Source organism: Ciconia boyciana, chromosome 3 (genome assembly GCF_034638445.1).
Source record: "Ciconia boyciana chromosome 3, ASM3463844v1, whole genome shotgun sequence".
NCBI lineage: Eukaryota > Metazoa > Chordata > Aves > Ciconiiformes > Ciconiidae > Ciconia > Ciconia boyciana.
In genome coordinates this window covers 67050166-67072404 of record NC_132936.1, presented here as the reverse complement: position 1 = coordinate 67072404, position 22239 = coordinate 67050166, and the positions used below count along the sequence as shown (strand labels likewise).

The 22239-nt window shown below is 37.6% G+C and overlaps 1 long non-coding RNA gene across 1 annotated transcript; it reads left to right on the top strand.

Annotated features, from left to right (window-relative positions):
• The first annotated feature begins 847 nt into the window (after positions 1–847).
• Positions 848–16296, top strand: LOC140649937 (uncharacterized). The gene is made up of 3 exons (XR_012041802.1): positions 848–922; positions 11322–11382; positions 16220–16296. It is a non-coding gene; the product is annotated as an uncharacterized lncRNA (long non-coding RNA).
• The last annotated feature ends 5943 nt before the right edge of the window (positions 16297–22239 follow it).

The following is a 22239-nucleotide window of genomic DNA, read 5'->3' as shown; positions in this document are numbered from 1 at the left end:
GGGTCAGCAAGGATGGGATTCTACTTTAGAGCTAGTTATCTTAGCTCTTTTTAGTCAGGAGGAAGAAACAGGCCTTCTAGCAAGCAATTCATCTTGCCTTAAATGAGATACCTAAACTAGGTTATACCATTAGTACCCAAAAGCATCCATTTTTCTATATTACTATTAAGGTAATCTAAGGTGACTAGCATGACAGTAGACAACTGTACAGTATATATCTGTGTTTGATCATATCAATCCCAGTCCCTCTGTATTTTTCTGTGGCTATGGTGAATGAATTAGAAAATAGACCTCAAAACTTAATACCAGTTTGTTCCCAAATACAAACAGAAATTTAAGAAACAGGAGTAAACAATCTCTCCTGAGCATTTCAAATGTCTGACTATATCTTCTAGGCTTGATAATAACAAAAGTTGTATGGAGTCTTGGGCTTTTGTTCAGTCAATGTTATCGCCCAAGAGGTCTACACACTGTTCTGCTTCTACAGAAATGCAGAATCACAGGACCACAGCATAATTCAGGTCTCTAGTCAAACCTCCTGCTCAAAACAAGGTCAACTATGAGGTCAGACCATGTTGCTGAATCATGAATCACAGACACCAAGATTATTTAATCGAATGCCCACATCCTTCTTCCCACTTCATAGAAAATAGTCCATTATCTTAAAAACAGATAGTTACATGTCTGGAGTTCACTATCTTCATTTTATGAATCTTGAAAAAAAGTAAGATCAAGTTTTTCTTCTACAGTCTTGAAAAATAGATTTATTTATTTTTTCATTTTAGATCATCTTGGAACCATAGGATTCCAATACCTGAGATTTTCTGAGAATCCCCTTACAGTGTGAGACTGAGGTAACAGCACTGGAAATGCTACTTCATTAAGTATACCACTACTGACAACTTCAGTTATGTCTGACCAGGTAGATCCATTTCAAGAAAATTGTTTTTAATTGGTCAAGTTTTTCCTCAAGCATTTTTAGGTATCTTGTATGTGCTTCATACTCAAGTGTATTTATTCTCTCACAAAAGCTCTGGTGACACAGCCAGCACTATTAACCACACATATAAAATTATAATGGAAAAATACTAAGTAATTTATCCACAGTCACAGACAGGAAAAATACTCTGAGCAAATCCTCAATGCATTTCCATTAACAGCCTCAACTGAAACTCCAGTCCTTCCTCTGTGCCCACAGTTTGGAACTTTCTGAAAGGCATAAACAGGAGCCAACATCAACATGTATATGCCTCTGAGGGAGGACCCTATGTAATCTCTCTAGGGCCTGATTGTTCTCAAGTGTTGCTGGCAATTGGATAGTGCTGTGGTATTGGTCACTAAAGGACAAAGACACCATACCTGACTTCAAGTTCCTGAGTCACAAATCACGGTATGGCGGAGGTAATCTGGGGCAAATATCACTATGTGCTTCCCCTTGTTGAAGTCTTTCCTTATTAGCTGCCAAGAGATGGGAGTCTGGGCCCAGCTGACATTTGATCTGACTTGATATCACTTTTCTGCCTCTCACTCCGCTTTAGATACATCCTAACATCCTTCCTTCTGCACTGCCTTTTTTTGGAAGTCTGGCTTCATAGTGCGTAGGGAAAGGGATCTACTAAATTCTCCTTCTACTTTTGCATGGATGCTCCATGTCCAGTTGCCAGTGACCCAAAATGAGAGACAATGTGTGGCAAAAAATTCTCTCTGGGAATTCAGGTGGAGTTTAACGTCAGTATAATACTTTATCTTAAAACAAAAGACTCCTTAACCTGAATGTTACAGATGATCCTCTTCACAGCTCCCCTTCACAGAGGGATTACAGTTTAATGGCTATGAGATCTCTCTATATAGTGGCACTGTTTTTAAGAAAACCTGTCATCTACTGCTCCATCTAATAAAGACAAGAGATTCTGCAGCTTTTCACATCAAAAGATACAGCCTGATGTTTCTTATGAGTCATGAGTCAATGAATTATGTAGCGTGCTTTCTCTTAAGCATGTAATTTGATCTCCAAGCATGAGCAACAGTTTTTGTGTTTCAACCAGTAAACAATTGCTCTTTAAAAACATTCCAACTGATGTTTATTTGTACAATCTGTCCTTCAGCAGAGCCTTAGTTTGATGAAGTAGAAGATGTAACTCTAATAGCAAAGTGTCTAAAAACTGACAAAACATTACATTTGATCATGTGTGATGAGTGCACTGAGGAAGTATGTAGTTCGGAAAGCTGATACAGCTTCTCATTGAAATGACTGTGTCTTAAACATTGCTTCTTTCTGAACTAACCAGTTGCTATCACTGCAGTAAGAATTTTCTTTTTTAAATTACAGGGATCAGATTTCCAACAAAAAACATGAGTAATGCATAGTCTGAATGAAAGAAAAATAAAACATTTTTCTTCAGTCTTAAGTTAAAATTGGTTACTGTGGATACCTCTTTCCCTTGGGAAGAATGCAATGGGGTCCTTTATTTCATTAGAGATGTCAAACATGGAATCTATATCAATGCTGAGACCTTGACTGGTGGGCAGGCTGGGTGGGCACTTCTAGAGTAAGCAAACAAGATGTTCCTTCTTGATTAGAACAACTTTGTTGCAATTAAACAGGCTACAAAAATAAAACAAAAAATAACCTGGAAGATCAACCTGTAACTGAAAACTTGATTGCAGTTGTATAAACTTAAAGGTAACAACTGTAGTGCCCGACAGCTTTGGACATCCATTTTTCAGACAAGAAAAAACAAGAGGTTCCTTCTCACCCTTCCAGTGGATTAACACTGTCCATTATACAACACTCGAGAATATCATTATAACACAGGTATTTAAATACACAATAGAAATTTCTTATAATTTTGTGCAATAAATAAATTTTTGAGCTGTCTTCACAGAGCTGCACATCACTTTGCAGAATTCATCCAAACTAAAGGAATATGCTATTGCAGTGTAGCATTTTAGACACTCTCTGCAGGAAACAGCACCTAAGGATTGCACTGGTCAGCAAGGTATCTCAAAGCAAGCTATTTCAAAGCACCATCTCCTTCTGCAGATTTAGTTCCTTAAGTATAAATCATTGTAAATCCCTGGCTTTTGATAAAGGTTAAAAAAAAGAAGTGTCCTCGTCTCCATCTTCCATAATGAGAAAATACATTTTTGCAAACACTGCTATTTTTTTCTCCCAGTTCATGTTCATTTCCTTTTACTGACTAAAGCTGGAAGGAGTGTGCCTGTTTTTGTGCAAATATGGCAAGAATGCTTATTTTGGTAGTTTTTTTAATTTTATCTCCTTGCTTATGGCTTTGTATATTATTATGATAGCTATTCCCAGTGACAGAACAGTGGTAGATTTAGTACATCTATATCTTGTTCTGGATGTCCACAGTACAGTACATTATCAACACCCTTATATATCATAGCTCCTTTAGTGCCACAGTCTTACAGAAATATCAGCACTATGACCATAGACCTTATGGATACAGCTGTGCAATTTTGACAAGTCTCTAAATCACCAACTAGATTCTGATACATAGTGACAAATATTTCATCCCCTAAAAAGTTCCTTTATAGTCAATTGGACAACTCATGAGAAAAAAGATACGCAGTCTCCATATTTATTGGTCAGATACCTGTTCATTTTGTTTTCATGTTCTGGCCCATCTTTATATTTACCTTTATATCTAACACTGATCTCTTCTGCTTTTCATGTGGTCTTTCTCCCACAGTCATGATACCTCAATAAAATAATAATGTTTTCTCATTGATTACTAAGGATGGGTTTTCAGGGCTTTTTAATTCCTTGGTCACTTTGCGACCTGTATGGTGCAAGAGACCCTTAAGCCAGCCACAGGACTCAGACACAAATTTCTTCTGTCAGCTGAGGAAGACAAACCAAGGTTTGTACAGCCTGTAGCAAAATGGGTCCTAGTCTGCCTCAGACCTTTAATGACTCTTTAAAAACAAAAATAATAATTAAGTAGAGAAAGTTTACAATAGACAGAGACTAGTCAAGTGGATGTAGCTCAAATATGCAGTAACTCCATAAATAAGTAATCGAGGAAGAAGACATACATTGTCTTTCATCTCTAAATTGCTCTTTCAAATCCAGACCCAGTGTCTAAAATGTTAATTTGAGCCTATGACATCTATTCTGTGGCCAATGTGAAGTGAATTCCTGGTCCCTGGCCAGTTTCTAATGGACAGGTGGCAACTACCCAAGAAAAGACGACAACCACAATTGGCACCCCAGTGGGGAGTCATAGCAATGGGACAAAGACAGAATCGGTCGAAAGAATAAGTGATCTCCTCACCCCCTCCAGACAGTTCAGCTAAAGCAGGCCTGAAACAAATGGGCAAGGCACTGTGGGAGAAGATGGTATTATGATTGTCCTGCCATCCTTTTTCTTTGTGAATAAAATGGGAGACTTGTTTTTCCAAGGCTGTCAATCTCACACCTTTCACAATTTGAGAAATAAAGAGAGAAATCCCCCCTTACCAGGTCTCCCTGCCGTGACAGTGAGTGTTGCCAGTCACACACTTGAGCTCTAGATCAAAACCAGGTGGCACAGCAAACTGTATTTAAACTTTGACCCTCAGTTCCACTCTGTTGCACAGCTTTTGCTTGGAAAAAGAAAAAAAGAAAAAAAAAAAAAGGTTTTGCTAGCAACAAATGCTTTTCACTTGCCAAAGAATTCATTAAATAGATATTCCACCCCAACCTCAAATATTTCTGTAGTGTGACCCTCCTCTCAGAACACCAATTGTAAAAGGAATTTGATAATGAATTTGTCTTCCAGATTCCAATATTGCATTTTGTTTCCTCTTTCCTTTTAGAACAACAATAGAAAAAAAATCGTAAACAACAAGGAAAAAGCAATTGATAAATCTGTGTAGCTACTATGAGGAAACAAAATGACTGCTGTGCAATGCCACAGCTAGTAAAGCCTCAGACTCAACTGAAACAGCATTGAAAAATAGCCAAACAGGAACCTTTCATGTCTGACTTCATAAGTCACCCACCCCATGCTATATGTTCTTTCTGTGAATCTCTCAGCTACGTACTTCCAGCTAAAGTAGTTTGAATACACAGAACAAGAAAAATCAACAAAGAACAAGACACAATGAGCAGTCTAGAAATACTGCTTAGCTAGTGCATTGTAACAGGCAGCACTGGATTAGTAGCAACATGGCAAACAACTCATTGCAATTTGAGAGTTTGTCTTATGACCGGAGTACATTTCAGATTTATCATTCTAGTTTCAAATGTGCTATCAGATATGTACATGATCAGAGCACAGCTGATGTTCATTTGAGTTAAGAAAATCCCCAGACTCTGCATTTCCAGCAAAATGCTACTTTGAAGTAGCTTAATAACAACTAGAGGCCATGAATAAGCACAAGACATTGGAAAATATATTCAATGAAAGGAACTGTCTCAAGAATATATTCTAAAATATAGAAAACAGAGGCATGGAAACTGGAAAGGCTGCCTATCTTCCTCTACTAAAATAACAGCAGCTGCTCAACTGGACACTATTTCCATTTATATGTATATATATATACTAAGAGCATCTACCACACCTAGAATTACAGCTAGTGAAATGGAGTAAAGAAGAATATTTTCCTGTATTCTGCATGTGTGTGTGCATGCTTGTATACGGTTACACCTCCAAAACTGCAAAAGCTACACAGCAGGAATAATCAACCCTACGAAAGCTTTGCAATAGTTGGGACTTTAAAGGTTTTCTACAATAACTGAGGATTACTTCTTTTTAAAACATATGACAACAGAAAACTATTTCATGTTGACTAAGAGATTCAGAAAAAAGCAAAGGCTCTGGTTTCATATAATTTTTGCACTGTTTAATCAGTTACATTGTTGGTAGACTTCTAATGTTTTATATTTACCTGATTTCTGTCATCTTTCTGGTTTGAGAAGAAAGCACAGTAAAATACCAGCCTATAACTTTACAACAAGGATCAAGCAGAGATACTGCTGTAAGAAGTCCCCAGGCCAGATCCTTGTTTACACTGCAAATCCAAATAACTCCATGACTTCACGGAACTTACTTATCCATGACAATAGTGTAAAAAATATCAGAATCTAGGCCACCAATTCTATTTGTTACAGTTGAAAGGCTGACCCAAGCACATGGGATTTAAAAAACAGTGTCACTTCAGTAAAGCAGTGAAGAGCTTAGAACAATTCCTTCAGATCAGTGGCTTTATTGGATTTTTTCATACTTACTTGCATTGCATCTGGTCATGTCTTTCTCAGACTACTTTTTCTCACAAAGGTTAGTCGATGCTGGTTTACCTTGGCCTGGTTTACCGTACTTGTTTTTCTATGTTCAACTATATGCCATTCAGTGTCTGGCTCATTTGTACATGACTAGTACTACATTCCTAGGTAACATGTCTTAATAATTTTTTGCTCAGTAGTGTATATAGAAATCAATCATTCTCTGCTTTACTTCTCACTACTTACATTTTCATTTTTTAGCCTGGTTTTCTAAGGACATAAGGCTTGCTTGATCATGGTTGTCTGTCTGTCGACCCCTTTCCAATAACTTTGCAATCTATCAGATCTGAAAGAGAGATTGGAATCTGAAAGATAAGTTATTACAAGAATTGTGAGGAAAAGTCAGAAAACAGATGGAGGAAAGTCCAGAATTATTGCCACCGCCAAAGGACAGCAGACAGACCCGCATAGCAGCAGGGAGCAAGCTGGCCCGGGAGCACACCTGCAGCACCAGGTTACCCACCACAAATACTGTCGCTTCCTCAGGGGAGGGTACCATGGGGAAAAGAAGAGTAATTGTGGAGTTGGCAGTGTGTATTTAAAAGAATTAGGGCACAAATCCATAGGAAACCAGGTTTCATTAGTTCCTCTCTTCACATTTTATGGTTTCAAATCTTTATAAACATATGTTGCCCAGAACCATACCATTCTGTCCCACTTGAGAAATCAAAACCCTGTTCTCCCTGCTTTTATGGGCAATCTTCTCTTTACAACACAAGCACTCCAAATGCACTCCTGTAAAATTTCTGTAAATAACCTAATCATAAAAGAACTTTTCTTTATTAAAAAGTGAATATTTCAGGTTTTTCTTGTTCATGCTGTTGGCCTATTTTACAAACACAGCTCAAGTAATCTTACTTTTCAGTTTCCACATCAACACTGATTTGCAACTGAGAACATTATTTTTCAAAAGGGAGGATCAGATATTCCGAGACATTCCAGGCTGTATTTGTAAGTCCCTATCTCCAAAGATCTGAGTGAAGTTGAGCTGCATTACAAAGTATTTGTATTACAAAAAGAAAGATATCAGGCCTTCCTTTTTATTGAGACATCTCTAAAGTTCATTTTTTTCTAAGTATCTGGTGATACACAGGAAGACACAGCATTGGTTGTGTGCCACAGCTCCAGCTATGAGTCTCTTTGTTTCCTCTCACAGCTGTTGCTTGCTTTTAAAAATTTTCAAGCAGTTTTCCAGTCCTTCTCAACCCTGAGCCTTGGATACTCGAATAAACCCCAGATAGCAATTGATTATCTTGGGTGAGGCTACTGATTTGTGGTTAAGCAGTCCCCTAACAGCCTCTTTCTTCTCTTCTTGTTGACTCTATTCCTGTTGATGTTGTCCCTATACTTGGCCTATATAACTTTCTAGATGAAGAATTAAAATTCACATATCTCAGCTACTTTAAGTTAATGTAAATATAGATTATAAAACTCTCAAGCAGTAACCATAAATTGTTACCAAACATTTCAATTTTATTGAAGCAAATAAGAAGTTACATGATGTGCCATTTGCAATGTTGAAAAACTTTACTGTAACTCAAGTGCAGTTGTCAACTATGCAATTTCTGATATACAAAGCGGCCTCACATTATCAGAATAAATCCATTTTACCCACCCTTCTCTCTGAAATGGCATATAGAAGCAAAACAATTTTTATGGCTCAATTTAGTTATTTGGTCCACCAGTCTTTACTACTAAAAAGCCAGATATGGGTTTAGAAGGGGCAATATTAGTTTTCTCGTGCAGAAATGTGAGAATTTTGCCACTTATTTAGGGCTGGAAGTTTACATTTCAGAATATAGAACATGTAGGAATTAGCATTATCCTTATGGTTGACCATATGTGAGTTTTCTGTTATATCTATCTGTATCTAAATATATCTTATCAGCAATATACTGTTTTTGTTTTGAGTTACAACTACACACAAGAACATCTGTCATATTGACGATGTTGTTACAAAGTCTTTAAAGACTATAAGCATCCAGACCCAAACAGAATTGTTTTGAGGATAGCTAGAGAGAGGGAATATGAAGAAACATGACATTAATTATGAAGACTAGTATGTTCCATGTTTTTCCTGTTTTCTTTTGGGAAAAGGATCAGGAAGCTGATGTCAGTATCTTAATATTCCTGATAGCACAACGTAACTGTGGCAGGTGGGCAATGCCATTTTTTGAGACTCTTTGAACTTTTTAATAAAACACTAGTGAAAGACCTGCCCATTCACTAGACAATAGCTAATAACTCACTAGTTTGGAAATCAAGCTGGGACTGGAAAGATTCTGTTCTCTGTGTCCACAAGTGTTTCTGCATTGCCTACATTAGGATTACCCTGACTAGCAAAGGTGCCTCATCAAGACAATTCCTCATAAGCTCTCTCTGAAAGAACACACATGATCTAGCAGCCCCCAAACTGTGAATCTCTGGCTTAGATTTAAATCTGTGGGGATAAGTTTGTATTACTCCCTGAATGACTCACCAGCCCAGAGGAAAGTAGTCTGTACGATCACTTTAAAGTAGCATTTGGAACACTGTTTATTACCATAAGCATTTATCTGTTTTATTATTTATGTAAACTAGTGCTTTTGACAAATGAGTAAATTTGACGCACGCTTGCAGGAAAAAATACCAAATCAACCTTTAAATTGTCTCATTTAGAAAAGTATTTATGTTCTGGGAAATGCTCCTTATTTTCTCTTGGTAGAGACTTTCCATCCTATCTTTTAGCAATTTTGTCATTAATATGCTCACTAATACATTAATGGAAGTCCATTGTTCACTGTGTTTCATCTTTTCATATTAATTCTGTATTGTATCATTTGTATTCACTTTGGTGAACACTCCTTTTGATCTGCATCTTATCACATTAATGATTTTGCTACAAACAACATTGTATTATGAGACTTCAATATTCTGTTAGCATATTTAAATGCTAATAATTCAAAGTTGATCAAACCACATGGCAAAAAGGTCAATAAATGAGCAGTCATAGTACAGGGTTGGCAAATCTATTAGAAAAATATGGAACTCATTAATGACCATCGTATCAGATACATTTAAATGACATGAGAATCTAGAAGTAGATAGTTAATTAACTATTAGTGTATAATTTGTGACTAAACATATTTCCAACAACAAATTATTAAATAGATAGAGAAACTGACACTGCTTTTTTGCCTTCATATTATTTATTTTCATCTATATCTCTTTCATAATCTCTGTTCTTTTTATTCACAATGTGCTGGTATTAGTTTTGCTCTCTGAGGATATGTTGTCCATATTTTTCAGGCTGTTCCTCACATTCAGACACTTTCCCTCTTCCACATCTTCTCATTTCAAATATAGGCTCAATTCTGTGGTTGTCTGTGGTAAAAGCGCAAAATCCAAAAAGCTGAGGTGAATTTGAAGCTAGGCAAAAAGAGCTTTCTTTCATTCCCACTGTATGCATTACTGGGATAATTATTTTTAGAAATTGGATTATACTGGTCACCTTATAATATCTCCATGATAATCTACCTTTTCTTTAATGTAGTATGAGCTAAATGCAAGCCAAAGAGATCATGCTTCAGCTGGGACTTTTTAAATGTAGGCAGCTAAGGACTCCAGAAGTCTGCTTTCTCCTGAGGCTGAACTTTTAAATTCTACTTTATTTTATTTCTTTAAATGCAGTGTCTATGCAGATCTTGAGGTAAAGGTTTTGTAGGGAAGTGAACAGTGCAGCATCAACCGTTGTTCAAATTACACAGCACACAAACATGCTCTGGAGTTTTGGTAAGTAAATAATTGGAGTAACAGAAATAATGTTATTTCTTAAGACAGTTAAAAGGGAGCTGCAACCTTTCCAGGATCCAACACATGTTTCTGTTGGGAAAACAAAGTAGGTTTTTTGGCTGATAGATTCACATCTGCTCAGTTCGGAATTGTCTTCTCAAAGAGATGGGACAGTGTTTAGTGATAAAGCAAACACAGAATGAGCCTTTCAACTTTGAAACTGCTCTTGCTAATGTCATAGGCCAGAATTTTAAGAAGTTAGAGCTACTCTGATTAATGGCTGCTCAAGCCTCAAGCTAGCTGATGTTAGACTGCCCCATACCAGTTTTTTCTGGGTCTCATTTTAAATGCCTCTTGCACTCACAAGGCAATTTGGGTTTGTTATAAGGTAAAAGTGTTTGCAGCCAGGCCTCTGAACCTGCAAGCTATTTTGTGCAGCTTGACCTTTCCATCTGCACAACAGCCCTTCTGACTCCAGCAGCAACTGTCTTTGGTGTCAGAGTCTGTCTACATGCAGCAGCTTGCGAGATCAGAACCATCATCATGCAGGAGATCCAAAAGTACATAAAAAGCACAAAAAATCCACAGATGTGAAATCACCACTGGTTAGATGGATCCTCAGAAACAGATGCACTATGTGCTCTGGTGCGTACTTATCTATAGCTCCAACTAAGGTTTCAACCTTGGAACTTGGCATTGACTATAAATTGTCACAGAAGTATTTCTTCTGCAAGGGAAGAAATGACCTTTGCTCAAAAAAAACCCCAAACTTTTCTGGTAGCATTTCTGAACATGTTCAAAATGCTGCAGAATTTTCCATACTTTCACATACTCCATGATATGAGTGAAAACTTAACTATTCTTCCTGAGCCTGTTCCCGAACTAATGCTTTCGGTCCAACACAATATCATGGACGATTACAGTTAATTCACAAGTAGAAGCTAATCTTCCACTTCACGACCACTATCTCTATTCAAGTCAACAGACTTGAAATACAACTGTACTGGAAGACAGTATTTTGAAGTTCCATAATTTTACCCTTGTCACCCTTATATCTACATCCATCCAAAGGTTCCTGCTTCTCTATCCATCACGTATAAGGTTCCCAACTTCACTGTCAAGCATATTCATCGTCAGCCTCCATCTGTCTTTCATCTCTCATTTGGTCTCAGGAGGTCAATTTAACATCTGTCTGCCCTATGATACTATGTAATTATTGTATTTTCCAACAAGTATATTTGTATTTTTTTGGCGCTAGCCCACCTGCTTTGGAGAGAACTTCCTCATCATCATCCATGAACCATCTCATCAGTCTTTAAGTAAGTTGTTGCTTAGCATTCTTCTGCCACAACAGCTTTGAAACAAACAAGCAAGCACCCTTTGGCAGCAGGTACACAGGGGCTGTACTTAAAGTCCTGACTGCTAGGGTGACCAATTTTGTCTCACCAGATATGTCCAGAAGGGTGATTTAAGCCTGGGTGATTTAAACATACTTAAGTTTACTTTAAATTGCCTTTAGATATACCATTGAATCTTTGGATTCCCATTCCCTCTGTATCCCAGTTTAATCCTTTCTCATCCTTATTAGACGTGCTCAAGGAACACAGACTATGTTTTTGGTTTTGCAATTGTATAGCAAGTCCCACACACTGGGGACACAATGGGGTCCTTGTTCCTGACACGTTTCTAGATAGTGTTATCATTTAAAAAAACCAACCAACCAAACAAACAAAAACAAAAAAACCAACCAACCAAACACCACCACCTCAGAAAAAACAAAACTTAATAAACCAATTCTAAATTTTTCCCTGAAGTGTCAGGAATCCAAATCAATCAGCCCATTCAGATTGATGAGTTGTTGCATACAAGCAGGACCTACCAGGCTAGTCTGCTAGTTTCACTCCAGCAAAAAGTCCTGCAGATTTAATGTCCTGTTAGTAAAATGAATACGTAATCTACTGTTGAGCACAGCTTTTTTTTTTTTTCCTTTCCATGGAAGAATGATGCCCGAAAGTGTTCTAATAATTATCCTGATTTGTCCCAGTTCTTCCTGAACAGTGTTGGGAAATAAATTACTTCTAACATGACAAACCACAATAGGACATGCAAACACAGCTTTGCATTCTGCTTTCCAGTAAATGTTATGGAGAGCTGGCAGGCTGAATCATCAGCCTTTTTCTTTTCTTTTCTTTTCTTTTCTTTTCTTTTCTTTTCTTTTCTTTTCTTTTCTTTTCTTTTCTTTTCTTTTCTTTTCTTTTCTTTTCTTTTCTTTTCTTTTCTTTTCTTTTCTTTTCTTTTCTTTTCTTTTCTTTTCTTTTCTTTTCTTTTCTTTTCTTTTCTTTTCTTTTCTTTTCTTTTCTTTTTCTTTTCTTTCTTTTTCTTTTCTTTTCTTGCCTTACCTTTTTGTCAAATGTCATAATGCTTTTACTGCTGAGAACAAATGTACAAACATGCAAGAAAATGAAATCAAGGATTAAAATTTCACTCAGGCCATTCCCAAATATATTTTATTTTGACAACTCACTTCCTTTATTCCTATTGCTTATTCAGTCACCTCAGTTCTCATTTTAGTTTGAATGCATTTTCAGCTTAGCGGGATACTAAATGTTTCTGCTTGCATGGTTTTTGTGCTTTTCCAAAGATTTAATTGAACTCCCATTTTTGGTACCACACACTCACCAGGTTTCTTGCATAGCACAAACATTTTAAAACTGTCCAATCAGGCTTACTTTTGACTGGAATCTAATTACTACTGTTGGACCCGGCCTTGCTTTGGTCCTTATTCACTCTTTGAAGTCACTCATTTCAGACCATTTCAAATTCATACAATTACTTGTTCAAGGAATTTGGGTGCTTGGTTATTATTAGGCTTCTTTTTTTTTTCTTCAGCAAACCCATGCAAGTAGTCCAACCCCATCTATTTGTATAATCTATTGAGCTGGGAGATCTATTTATGACATAATGGAAAAGCAGGCGAGAGTGATGGGAGCCATGTGCTTGGCAGTAGCTGTTGCAATCAATATTGCAGTCACGAACAAACTGTCAAAAATTAAAGATGCACAGAACTGTATTATTTTATCATGGGCTAGGTTATTTTCAAAGGAATCTGGGGGACTTACAGGCCCAGCTCTCATTAAATTCTAATGGGAACTGGGAGTCAAACTCTATTGAGCTGCCTTCAAAAAAATCACAGCAGTAGTGAATAATTTTATGGGGTCACCCAATCACAATAAATTCCATCATGATCTCTACATACAGTTAAACAACTCCTTGGGCTTAATTCTCTTTTAAAAGGATTAAGAAAACCAAAATAAATTGTATTTGCTTTTTTGTAGGAATTCAAATTATGTTTTCCTAGCAATAGCCTGGCTTTTTTTTTCCTTTTAGAGGCAAATTATTTTTCATGTCATACTTTGTCTTCACTGTGCCTTCATCTCATGAGAAAGTGATGAAAAATGCAATTGCTGATACAGGCCCCAACACTTGGGGGTGGGGGGAGGAGATGTGTAGTACATATTCTGACACTTTCACATTCTACAGATAATCCTGGTAAAACGAAGGAGTGTGATCAAATTTAGTATTAGATTAAACAGCAAGGATCAATAGTTCTCCAGCATTAATAAACTTTCATCTCTTCATATCACCCACCAAGTTTTTCTTCAATAAGGTATTCATACATTTAATTTTGTACAAATTTTTACCAGAGCCCTGACTACATGCTAGGCTTCTGTATAATTTAAATGGTGAAATAAGGAAACCAGGAGAAGCAAATTGTCATGAAATGGAGCATTTCCCCTGCCCTTGCAGCTGTCCCATGAGTGATTGTCATCAAGGTGGCCTGCGATCCTCCCTCTGGATCCGTGTTAATGTATTTCCTCACATAGACAGGAGTACTTCTTTCCTAGCTTCTTCCTCTTACCTTATGACTCTGCAGGAAAATATTACACCAATTTGAATCTTCACTGTTGCCAAAAGGTCACTTTTACTGTGGGCAAAAAGGTCACTTATAAATTTGTGGGCAAATTTATAAACTACTTACATAGGGGAGTGGGGTGTCTGTCTTTGTGGATCAGATTTTTTTTTATAACATAGGTAAACTGCTCATTCAGCCTAACCTGAAGGACCCTGTTCTTGTCTCATCCTTGCAAATATAAAATTCAGAAAATCCACAGGAGGGGACTGCAAATCAAAGTCCACTGATGAGTTCAGTGATGCTGTTCTTGTTGAAATCATGAGTCATTTGAGTTGATTCGCGTTGTATTGCCATAAAAACCTTTTTGGAAAAACAGTGTGTTTGCAGGTCCACAGTCCTGCATCTTCATGGAATGTCATAAAATGGTCACATTTTTTAAATAAGTGACTTGCCCATGGACCAGACTATGCAGCTGAGATTTTTCTCCTGTCATTTGCTTTATCTGTCATCACAGTATGTAAAACTGAAAAAAAAAAATCAATGAGAAGCTGAGGACCTTAATTACCAGTAAGGGTTGATTAATAACAGTCTCTATTTCCTCCCTCTTTTCCCCTTCTCCAAACATTCAATGGTGGTACCAGATACAGTAATTAGAAAACTCAGTGCAAGTGAGGCAATTTTCTTTTACAACGAAACCTTTGCTTTTACTATTCCATGAAAGCAAGACAAGGTCTATTAAAATGACATTAAAAGATGAGTTGCTGGACTGAATTAGAAAATAGGTTTTAGACAACCCAAAGAAGAAAGTAGGGAAAGAGATATGATTACAATGTTGATATGATGAATAAGGAGACAGAAAAATGGAATGAGCAGCTTTTTAGTCAAACTAAGTTTTCCTCCACTCCTTCCAGTTTTCCACCAGTTCAAAAGTTTTCAGTAAATATGTGCATATATTTATAGACATATAGCTATGCAGGTATGCATGCATGCACAGCTACACACACAGATGTCCTCAGCTGATGTGAAACTGACTTTTTTCTAACATCTTTTTTCCTGTGATAACATAGTGGCTACTGTTTCATTAAAAACTTGCATATAATCCTTCGTTCAGAACCCAGATTTCTCAGAAAATGGTCTTATATGATATTAATACAGCCAGCAGTTCCAAGAAAATATATCTGGTATCCCCTGTGTGACTACTCTATCATCTTGTTTGATTTGACTTTTATTATCAATAATTGTTCCACAATTTTCTTAATTTTATCACAAGGTATTTGGTTTTTTATGAGTGAATGTTTGTGAAGCTTATGGCCTCATTACAATCAATACCAATAACTTGCAGCAATAAAGGCAAGTGAGTTCCAGAAAAAAATACACAGAAAAAAATATGTATTTTTAACCACTTAAAAAAATTCCTTTTTTTCCCCTCCACTCAGAACACTTTTAAAGGTTATTGGAGCTACTGTTTTTCACACAGTCTTTGAAACTCCAGAGTACCTTCCATCAGCACCTACAAGGAGAGCCATACATTTTCAATCTGTTGAAAATAATTGTGTGGAAAAACCCATTCTGTTGCTTCTAGACACAATCCAATCAGTGTAATGGTTTTCGAGAAAGCAGGAACTATATTCACATTTCATTCATGTAAAGAATGAGATAATAGAAGACTTTCATGGTAGATGAGCACCCTGCAGGTACTGCAGTTTGCTGCAGCATACATAAGGCCTTGTTGGGTTCCTCGCATAAGGAAAAATCTCTCTTAAATTGTACTCTTCCCTCAGGCTTCAAATACATATTTTTTTAAATGGACTGAAGCAGGAACTGGAGGGATTTTGCACCCCAGTACGAATTCTGCTTTTGAATGGCAGCTCTGATGTTCTGGAAGAACTTGCCATAATTTTGTCTTTCTTTAATGAGGTAAAATTGACCCAAACAGCAGATACCAGGGCCCTCACCATCAAACTTAGATCATTATTTCCCAGTCAGACAAAGAAAAGCCCTAAAACAAAAACAACCAAGAAAATGAACATCTTGTTTCTTTTTGGTATTCTCTGTGCCTGCTACCTTTGTGTGGTTTTCAGTTTTAATTGAAATTCAGTAACAGCAGAGTTCAAACGCAGAGTGGATGTCAGCCAGTGTACTGCAGCAGCAGCACTGCCGGAGAGGTGCGGTTGTTTGACAAAGAAGAATGTTCCTTTGCTTTTTATAGCACACCATTGTTATCGGTTTCCTTTTTATTGTAGTGGGAAAGATAGCCGCCACTTTCGTGTTCAAACGCTGTGCCCACAACAATCCCTCCTCAGCCGCTCATACCTCTCCAAATCACATTCCTCCTGAGTTGAGACTGCTCACCTTCACTCAACGCACAGATGCAACTGATTTGAGAAAGCATACGTTAACAAAGACATATTAAATTAAAAACTGGAGAAAAAATGTAGAGCTGTAGACACTCAAACATGTTAGAGAAGTGAGTTTTGAACAGTGGTGACTAGAATTTGCTCTAACTTGACTTGTTTGACCTTACCTGTGTTAACCGATTGATTTTAATTCAAGAGATGCTAATGCTTAACTGATATATGATCCATATACATATATAAATGAGCAATAGACAAAGTATGCAGGAAAAAACAAGTTCTTGAGGAAAAGCCTTGCATGGTTCAACGTTACTAAGAAGCATGAAAGACTTCTTCTTAGCAAGGTTTATTAGCTTTTACATGCAATTCTTGTACTTCATTTTAAACTGTCTAGTCCCATATTTTGCATCAGTTCTAAGCAGCACTGAAGATAATTATAGATATGTTGTATCTGCAAAGCACCACTTATTACAGAAATAAAGATTTGTATTATTTATTTGCTTTACTAATGTAATGTTGTCACTGACAGAGTTTACATCTGCCTTCATCAAACCTTTCTAGAAAAATAAAATTTGTGGTACAACTGCATCTGTAATATGGGATTTGTAGGTCTAGGATTGGCAGCCAGCGATCACACCTGTTCACATACCTGTGTGATATGGTCCAAGTTAACACATATTTGCAATTTCATGTGGCCCAAATGAGTTCACTTAGAGACTTCTCATGAAGAGGAATATTCCTGCATGATTTAGCAAAGCTTGTGAGTTCTCTCACCCCTCCTCAAACCTAAAAGATACTGAAAGACACCAGAGAAATATTTATGTTGTATGTAACTCTCATATGTTTATGTGACATGTTACTAGTTCATTAAAGCTCTTTAATTCATCGAATGCTTATAATTTTTGGTAATGCTAGTCTTACAGAGGTAATTTGAACTAAGTTTGGGTTATTGCATTGGATACATTTTTGCGGAGGCTAGGTGCTAACTATGCAGTTGAATTTAGAATGGTAAACACAAAATTCCACACTGAGGATGAATAATTCAGTTTTTAAGTTGCTAGCAAGATAAGAATAAGTGGATTGCTGTCAAATGATCTTTATCTTATTTGTCAAGATAAAGCATAGTCCCAAAGCCATAAACAGATCGTAAAGGAGACATTTCCTTCTTACCCTTTCTTTCACACTTTCAAAGATCTTTGCAAATCTGTCCAACTAAATTAGAGCACTTTTTTTTCTCTTTATAAGCTGGTACTTTTTAAACAAGAAAACCCTTACTTTATGCATCAATATCTAGAAAGGCTTTACATGTGCTTCCTCTTAAAATTGTGTATAATTAGTGCATGCATATATCTGCATGCCTCCACATCAGTTTTAGAACATATTTAAAACAAAATTACAAAGACAAAACAGCTGCACATTTTCACATTTATCACATATAAAGCTCCAGCCAATATATCCTACCCTTTAGATTTATCAGCTATTTAAGTTTAGGTAGCTTTATCTCTGACCATAGCTACTACACTATTGTTCTCATTAGGAACATATAAGACAATAAGAAAAAACCAAAAAGTCTTCACTCCTTTCAGTTTCCCTTTAATTCCCAAAAGTCCCTCTTCCAGAAGTGACATCCTGTTGAAATACAGGGTCATCAGCCTCTTCTTCCTCTCCACATATCTTTCTGAGCAGTGCCCCAGAGGGCAAAAAAAAAAAGTGTTCTGACCAAATTGGGAACACATTTCCAAGCTGAATAGTAGTTCCCACCAGCAACAACTTTGGACTCAGACCAGGACCTCAGCTCACATAAATCAGCATAGAGTATCTTTGAAACTGCTATAATTTGCACTTGCAGAAGATTTGGCCCTCAGACCAGAAGCTCAGCATGAAAGAATTTACATCCCCCTTCTCAATTATGCCAGACAAATGGTGTGTTGCTTTAATAATGAGAGGAAAAGAACTTCCAGAAGTGACCTGCATTTGGTGAGATGAAGTTCTACATACACACTGTCAGGATCATCTGACTAACTTTTTCTTTTCTTTTTTTTTTTTTTGAGCTATTTTTTCTTAATCAGGTATTTAAATCTAACTGTAAAGACTTAGCAGGTTATAGTTGTTGTTTTCTGCTAAAGCTGTACTAGGACAATATGATTCTTCAGGGAAAAAATTAAGTTAGCTGAAATCAAGCAAAAACAACCTAGACTATTTAGACTTAAGACCCCTCACTCCTTTTTTTCACTTTGCTTTAAAACTATGCTTTTAATCATTGACATAAAATTATTTGTATTTTAAGGAATACTCTTCAAGTTCCCCCTTTCAAGTTTCCTAAAAAAACTGAAATTGGGAACTTCTCCAATTACAAAATTTCTCCTGGAAAGTCTCGTACTTATATAGGCAAAGCGTGTTAGAATAAGCAATTCTTTTATGAATGAAAAAATTATTTAAGAGTCTAATACTAAATTTACACAGGGACTTTGTCAGTTATCTACAATTTTAGGCAATATTGTCTGACACTGAATTGTCCGACACATGAGATGTAATGTCCTGAACAGTAGTGCAGTCCCTTAACACCTCAGTATCTGCCTATGAAGTTGGGCAGGCACCTCATTTTTCACTGATGCTGATGTGTTTCTTCTGGGCTTTTATCACACTCCCCCAGGTGCTCCTCCGTGTACCTCCAGCAGGATGTTGAGCTGCCTTCATTGATCCTCCTTGGGATCCAGGGCAGCCTGATATTCACAAAGCACATCTGCCTGGACAGAGCCTCCCAAAGCGAGATCCAGGGATGAGGCTGCCAGGTGATCGGATTAGGAAGGAGCAAGAGGGGACCCGGTCCATGTCCCCATAGGGTGCATCAGAGGGTGGGGACCCTGAGGAGTGCGATGGCACTTACCCACTGCCCATGCCAGGGACAGCCTTTCCAGCCTCTGATTTTTCATCATCTGAAGGTCTGACCTTGTCTGCGATACTGAGGGGCCTCTTTGTGCCCCTCTTAGGAACTTCTTACCCTCCAAGGTAGCTGCTGGCCAAAGTAATTGGTTCCTGTGAATGCCATCTTTAGGCATCCAATGTTTGCATTTTACAGGGAACCTGGATCTGACAGACTTCATATTCAAGAGGCTCTGGCATGACAGGAGAAGCTTATTTTACTATGATGCCTTCAGATAACCCTTCAGATATCTTGCCTCTGAGTGACTGCTGAGCCCCTCTGTCAACTTGCAAATGAAGAGTCACCAGGAAAAGAGGATAACTAAAAATTCCCACTACTTATTTAGCCCTCAGAGTCTATCTTTGGGGTTTTTTTAGAAAAAAAAATTGTGCAGCATTATCCAAATACAAGGGGAGGGAGGTACCATCAGCTGGAGCTTGTACATTTCCCAGGGAAATATGTCCCATTCTCACAGTCTTGCTCTTCTCTTGGAAGTAACACATGTAGCAAAACAACTATGACTGAGGAGAAAAAACAAAATGCCTCATTGTTTTTCAATATTTTCCATGTTTCTATTTAAATAATAAAATGGCTGAATCAGTACATCTTTTAGTGAATTTAAAGAATTATCATGTGCATAAAAGAGTGGCACATATCTCTGTACTTACTGTTTCAGAGAGATAATCACTTATCATTGGATTACAAGTTCCTTTGGGGTTTGTGAGAGGGAGGGAAATGAATTTTCTTGTATTCAGCAACTTAAACAGCATATAAAATTACATCTGTGTTTCCCATTGCAGTCTAGTACCTGAAGAGGGGGTATGTTTAGGAAGAAGTCACCCTGAATTTATTGCTCACCCATCTGATAGACCCTAGATGTACTGAATTTCTAAGTATTGTCTGCTTACATAGTGTGAAACATGTCCCCGTCCCAGCAGGATGCATATGGCAAGCACCAGTGAGTGGCTGGGGCCAGAAACAAGGATCTGCACAGACAGCTGTATGAGCCCCGACAGCCTGCTCTACAGACCACACAGGAGCACAGACAAGCAGCACAAACTCCTAACTTCAGTGCCTCCTGTTAGAATATCCAAATGTACTTGATGGTGACATGACACTGACTTGTGTTTCTGCAAGGGTGAAATTCAGATGCTGGCTTGTTTGGAGGAGTTCTGAACTTTGTGTCAATTAATGCATAGGAGAGTTTATTGTGCTTAATTAATGCATTAATTAATATTTTGCCTGTGCTTAGAAACATGTACCTAGAGTGGAAAACAGGAAAATTTCATAAGAGATGAGGGAAGTATTCTACTGGAAGATGTGAGGTTCTGAAATGTACGGGTTTCAAAGAGCTATTGTTGCCTAAAAGAAAACAGTGAAAAACATTGCATTTGGATGTGTTCCACTTGCTCATTTCTTCCCCTTACTTTGTACTAGTTGGGCTATTTACATGAAAACATCATCTTTGTTCCTTAAGAGTTCATCTGCTGCTTGTTCCCTGCCTGAAGTCAAAATAATGCTATGTTTGTGAGATTTTAATCACCTCTACTACAAACAATTATGAAATTATAAACAGAAGATTATGACTTCAAGTGGGAACTAAGTGGCAGGAGCTGATGAACTCTTAAAAGCAAAGATCCTGTTATCATGCAAATGCTTCCAGTAAAGAAGAAAATGAAGCAAAAAATCATGTAAAAAATCTAAATATGAGCATCTGAATCATAGACAACAGCGGGTTTTTCAGACAGGATAATGGTAGTTGAAATTATTTCATAATAAACTTGTAAAGCCATGCTAGCAATTATTATTTCATTATATATCCATTTTTGCATCTGTAATATTTCTTTTTCATTAGCAGGATTTTGTTTTGAAAAACAGAGTCCTACCAGAACCTACATTTTTTAAACAGAATCTCATCATTTTCTGTAGGTAGCACATGCTTTTCACGCCTCTTATTTGTTTATGGCAGTTACATCCAAGAAAAGCAAGGCATGCATGGTTTATACTACAGCTTCCTTCTCCTTCCAGCTGAATGGTGCTCAGGAAGTTAGGAGTAAGCCTGAAATGTTCGGCTTCAAGGATACCAACAGAAGAAGCCAGCCAGCCTACATGTGTGTCATCGCCTGCACAGTGGCACCACCGGTGCTCTCCAAAGAACCCCTTCACCTCAGCTGTGTGCATTGCCAGCAGAAGGAAGGGCTCTCCCCCAGACTTGCTCTTTTATCTCCAAGGCAAGATATACAGAGAAAAGCGTTTGACACCAGCCTACCTTCTCAAAGAGTTGCAGTGATGCACCATCAAATGCACAACCACTCCTCTGTATTTCACTGGTTTTCCTTACAAGAAATGATTGCAAGTGTTCTGCTTAGCATATCTGGGCAGGTTTCATTGATATCACTCTCTCCTGATTGACATCGGCTTAGCAATGCTGGTAAACTGAGCGACGGCACTGTTCAGAGAGACCTGCTGTTCTCATGCGGGTTGTGGATTTGGATTGCCCTGAGAATCCCTGGCAAATCCTGACATATCCACTTAAAAAGCTGTTTGTTCCCACTATGCTCTTTGAACTGCACTCAGCCTCTGTAATAAGTAGCTGGATATTTATGGCTATCACTGAATTATATGTACTGTTTAGAGACCTCGGCACAAGATTCCTCTAAACTTGCTTTATATATTTTTGGAGTGTGTTTTATTTCTGGCAGCCGGGCAGGTGGCCTGAAAGACCATTTCAGACATTGCAGTTGCTGCTGGCATAAGAATGGAAGGACACTAACTGCTGGAGACACCTCCAAGGCCACTGAGTCTGGTAGAGGTGATTTGGTCCAGCAAAGGTGATTCACATAAGGACTGAGGTGTAGCCCAGTTTCCAGGGGGCAGAACTGGTCATAGCAAAGGTGAAGTCACTGAGAGAAACCTAAGTTAATATCAACTCTTTATATAAGAAGATAGTGGTTTGACCACTGAGGTCCTGGTATATGTATAATTG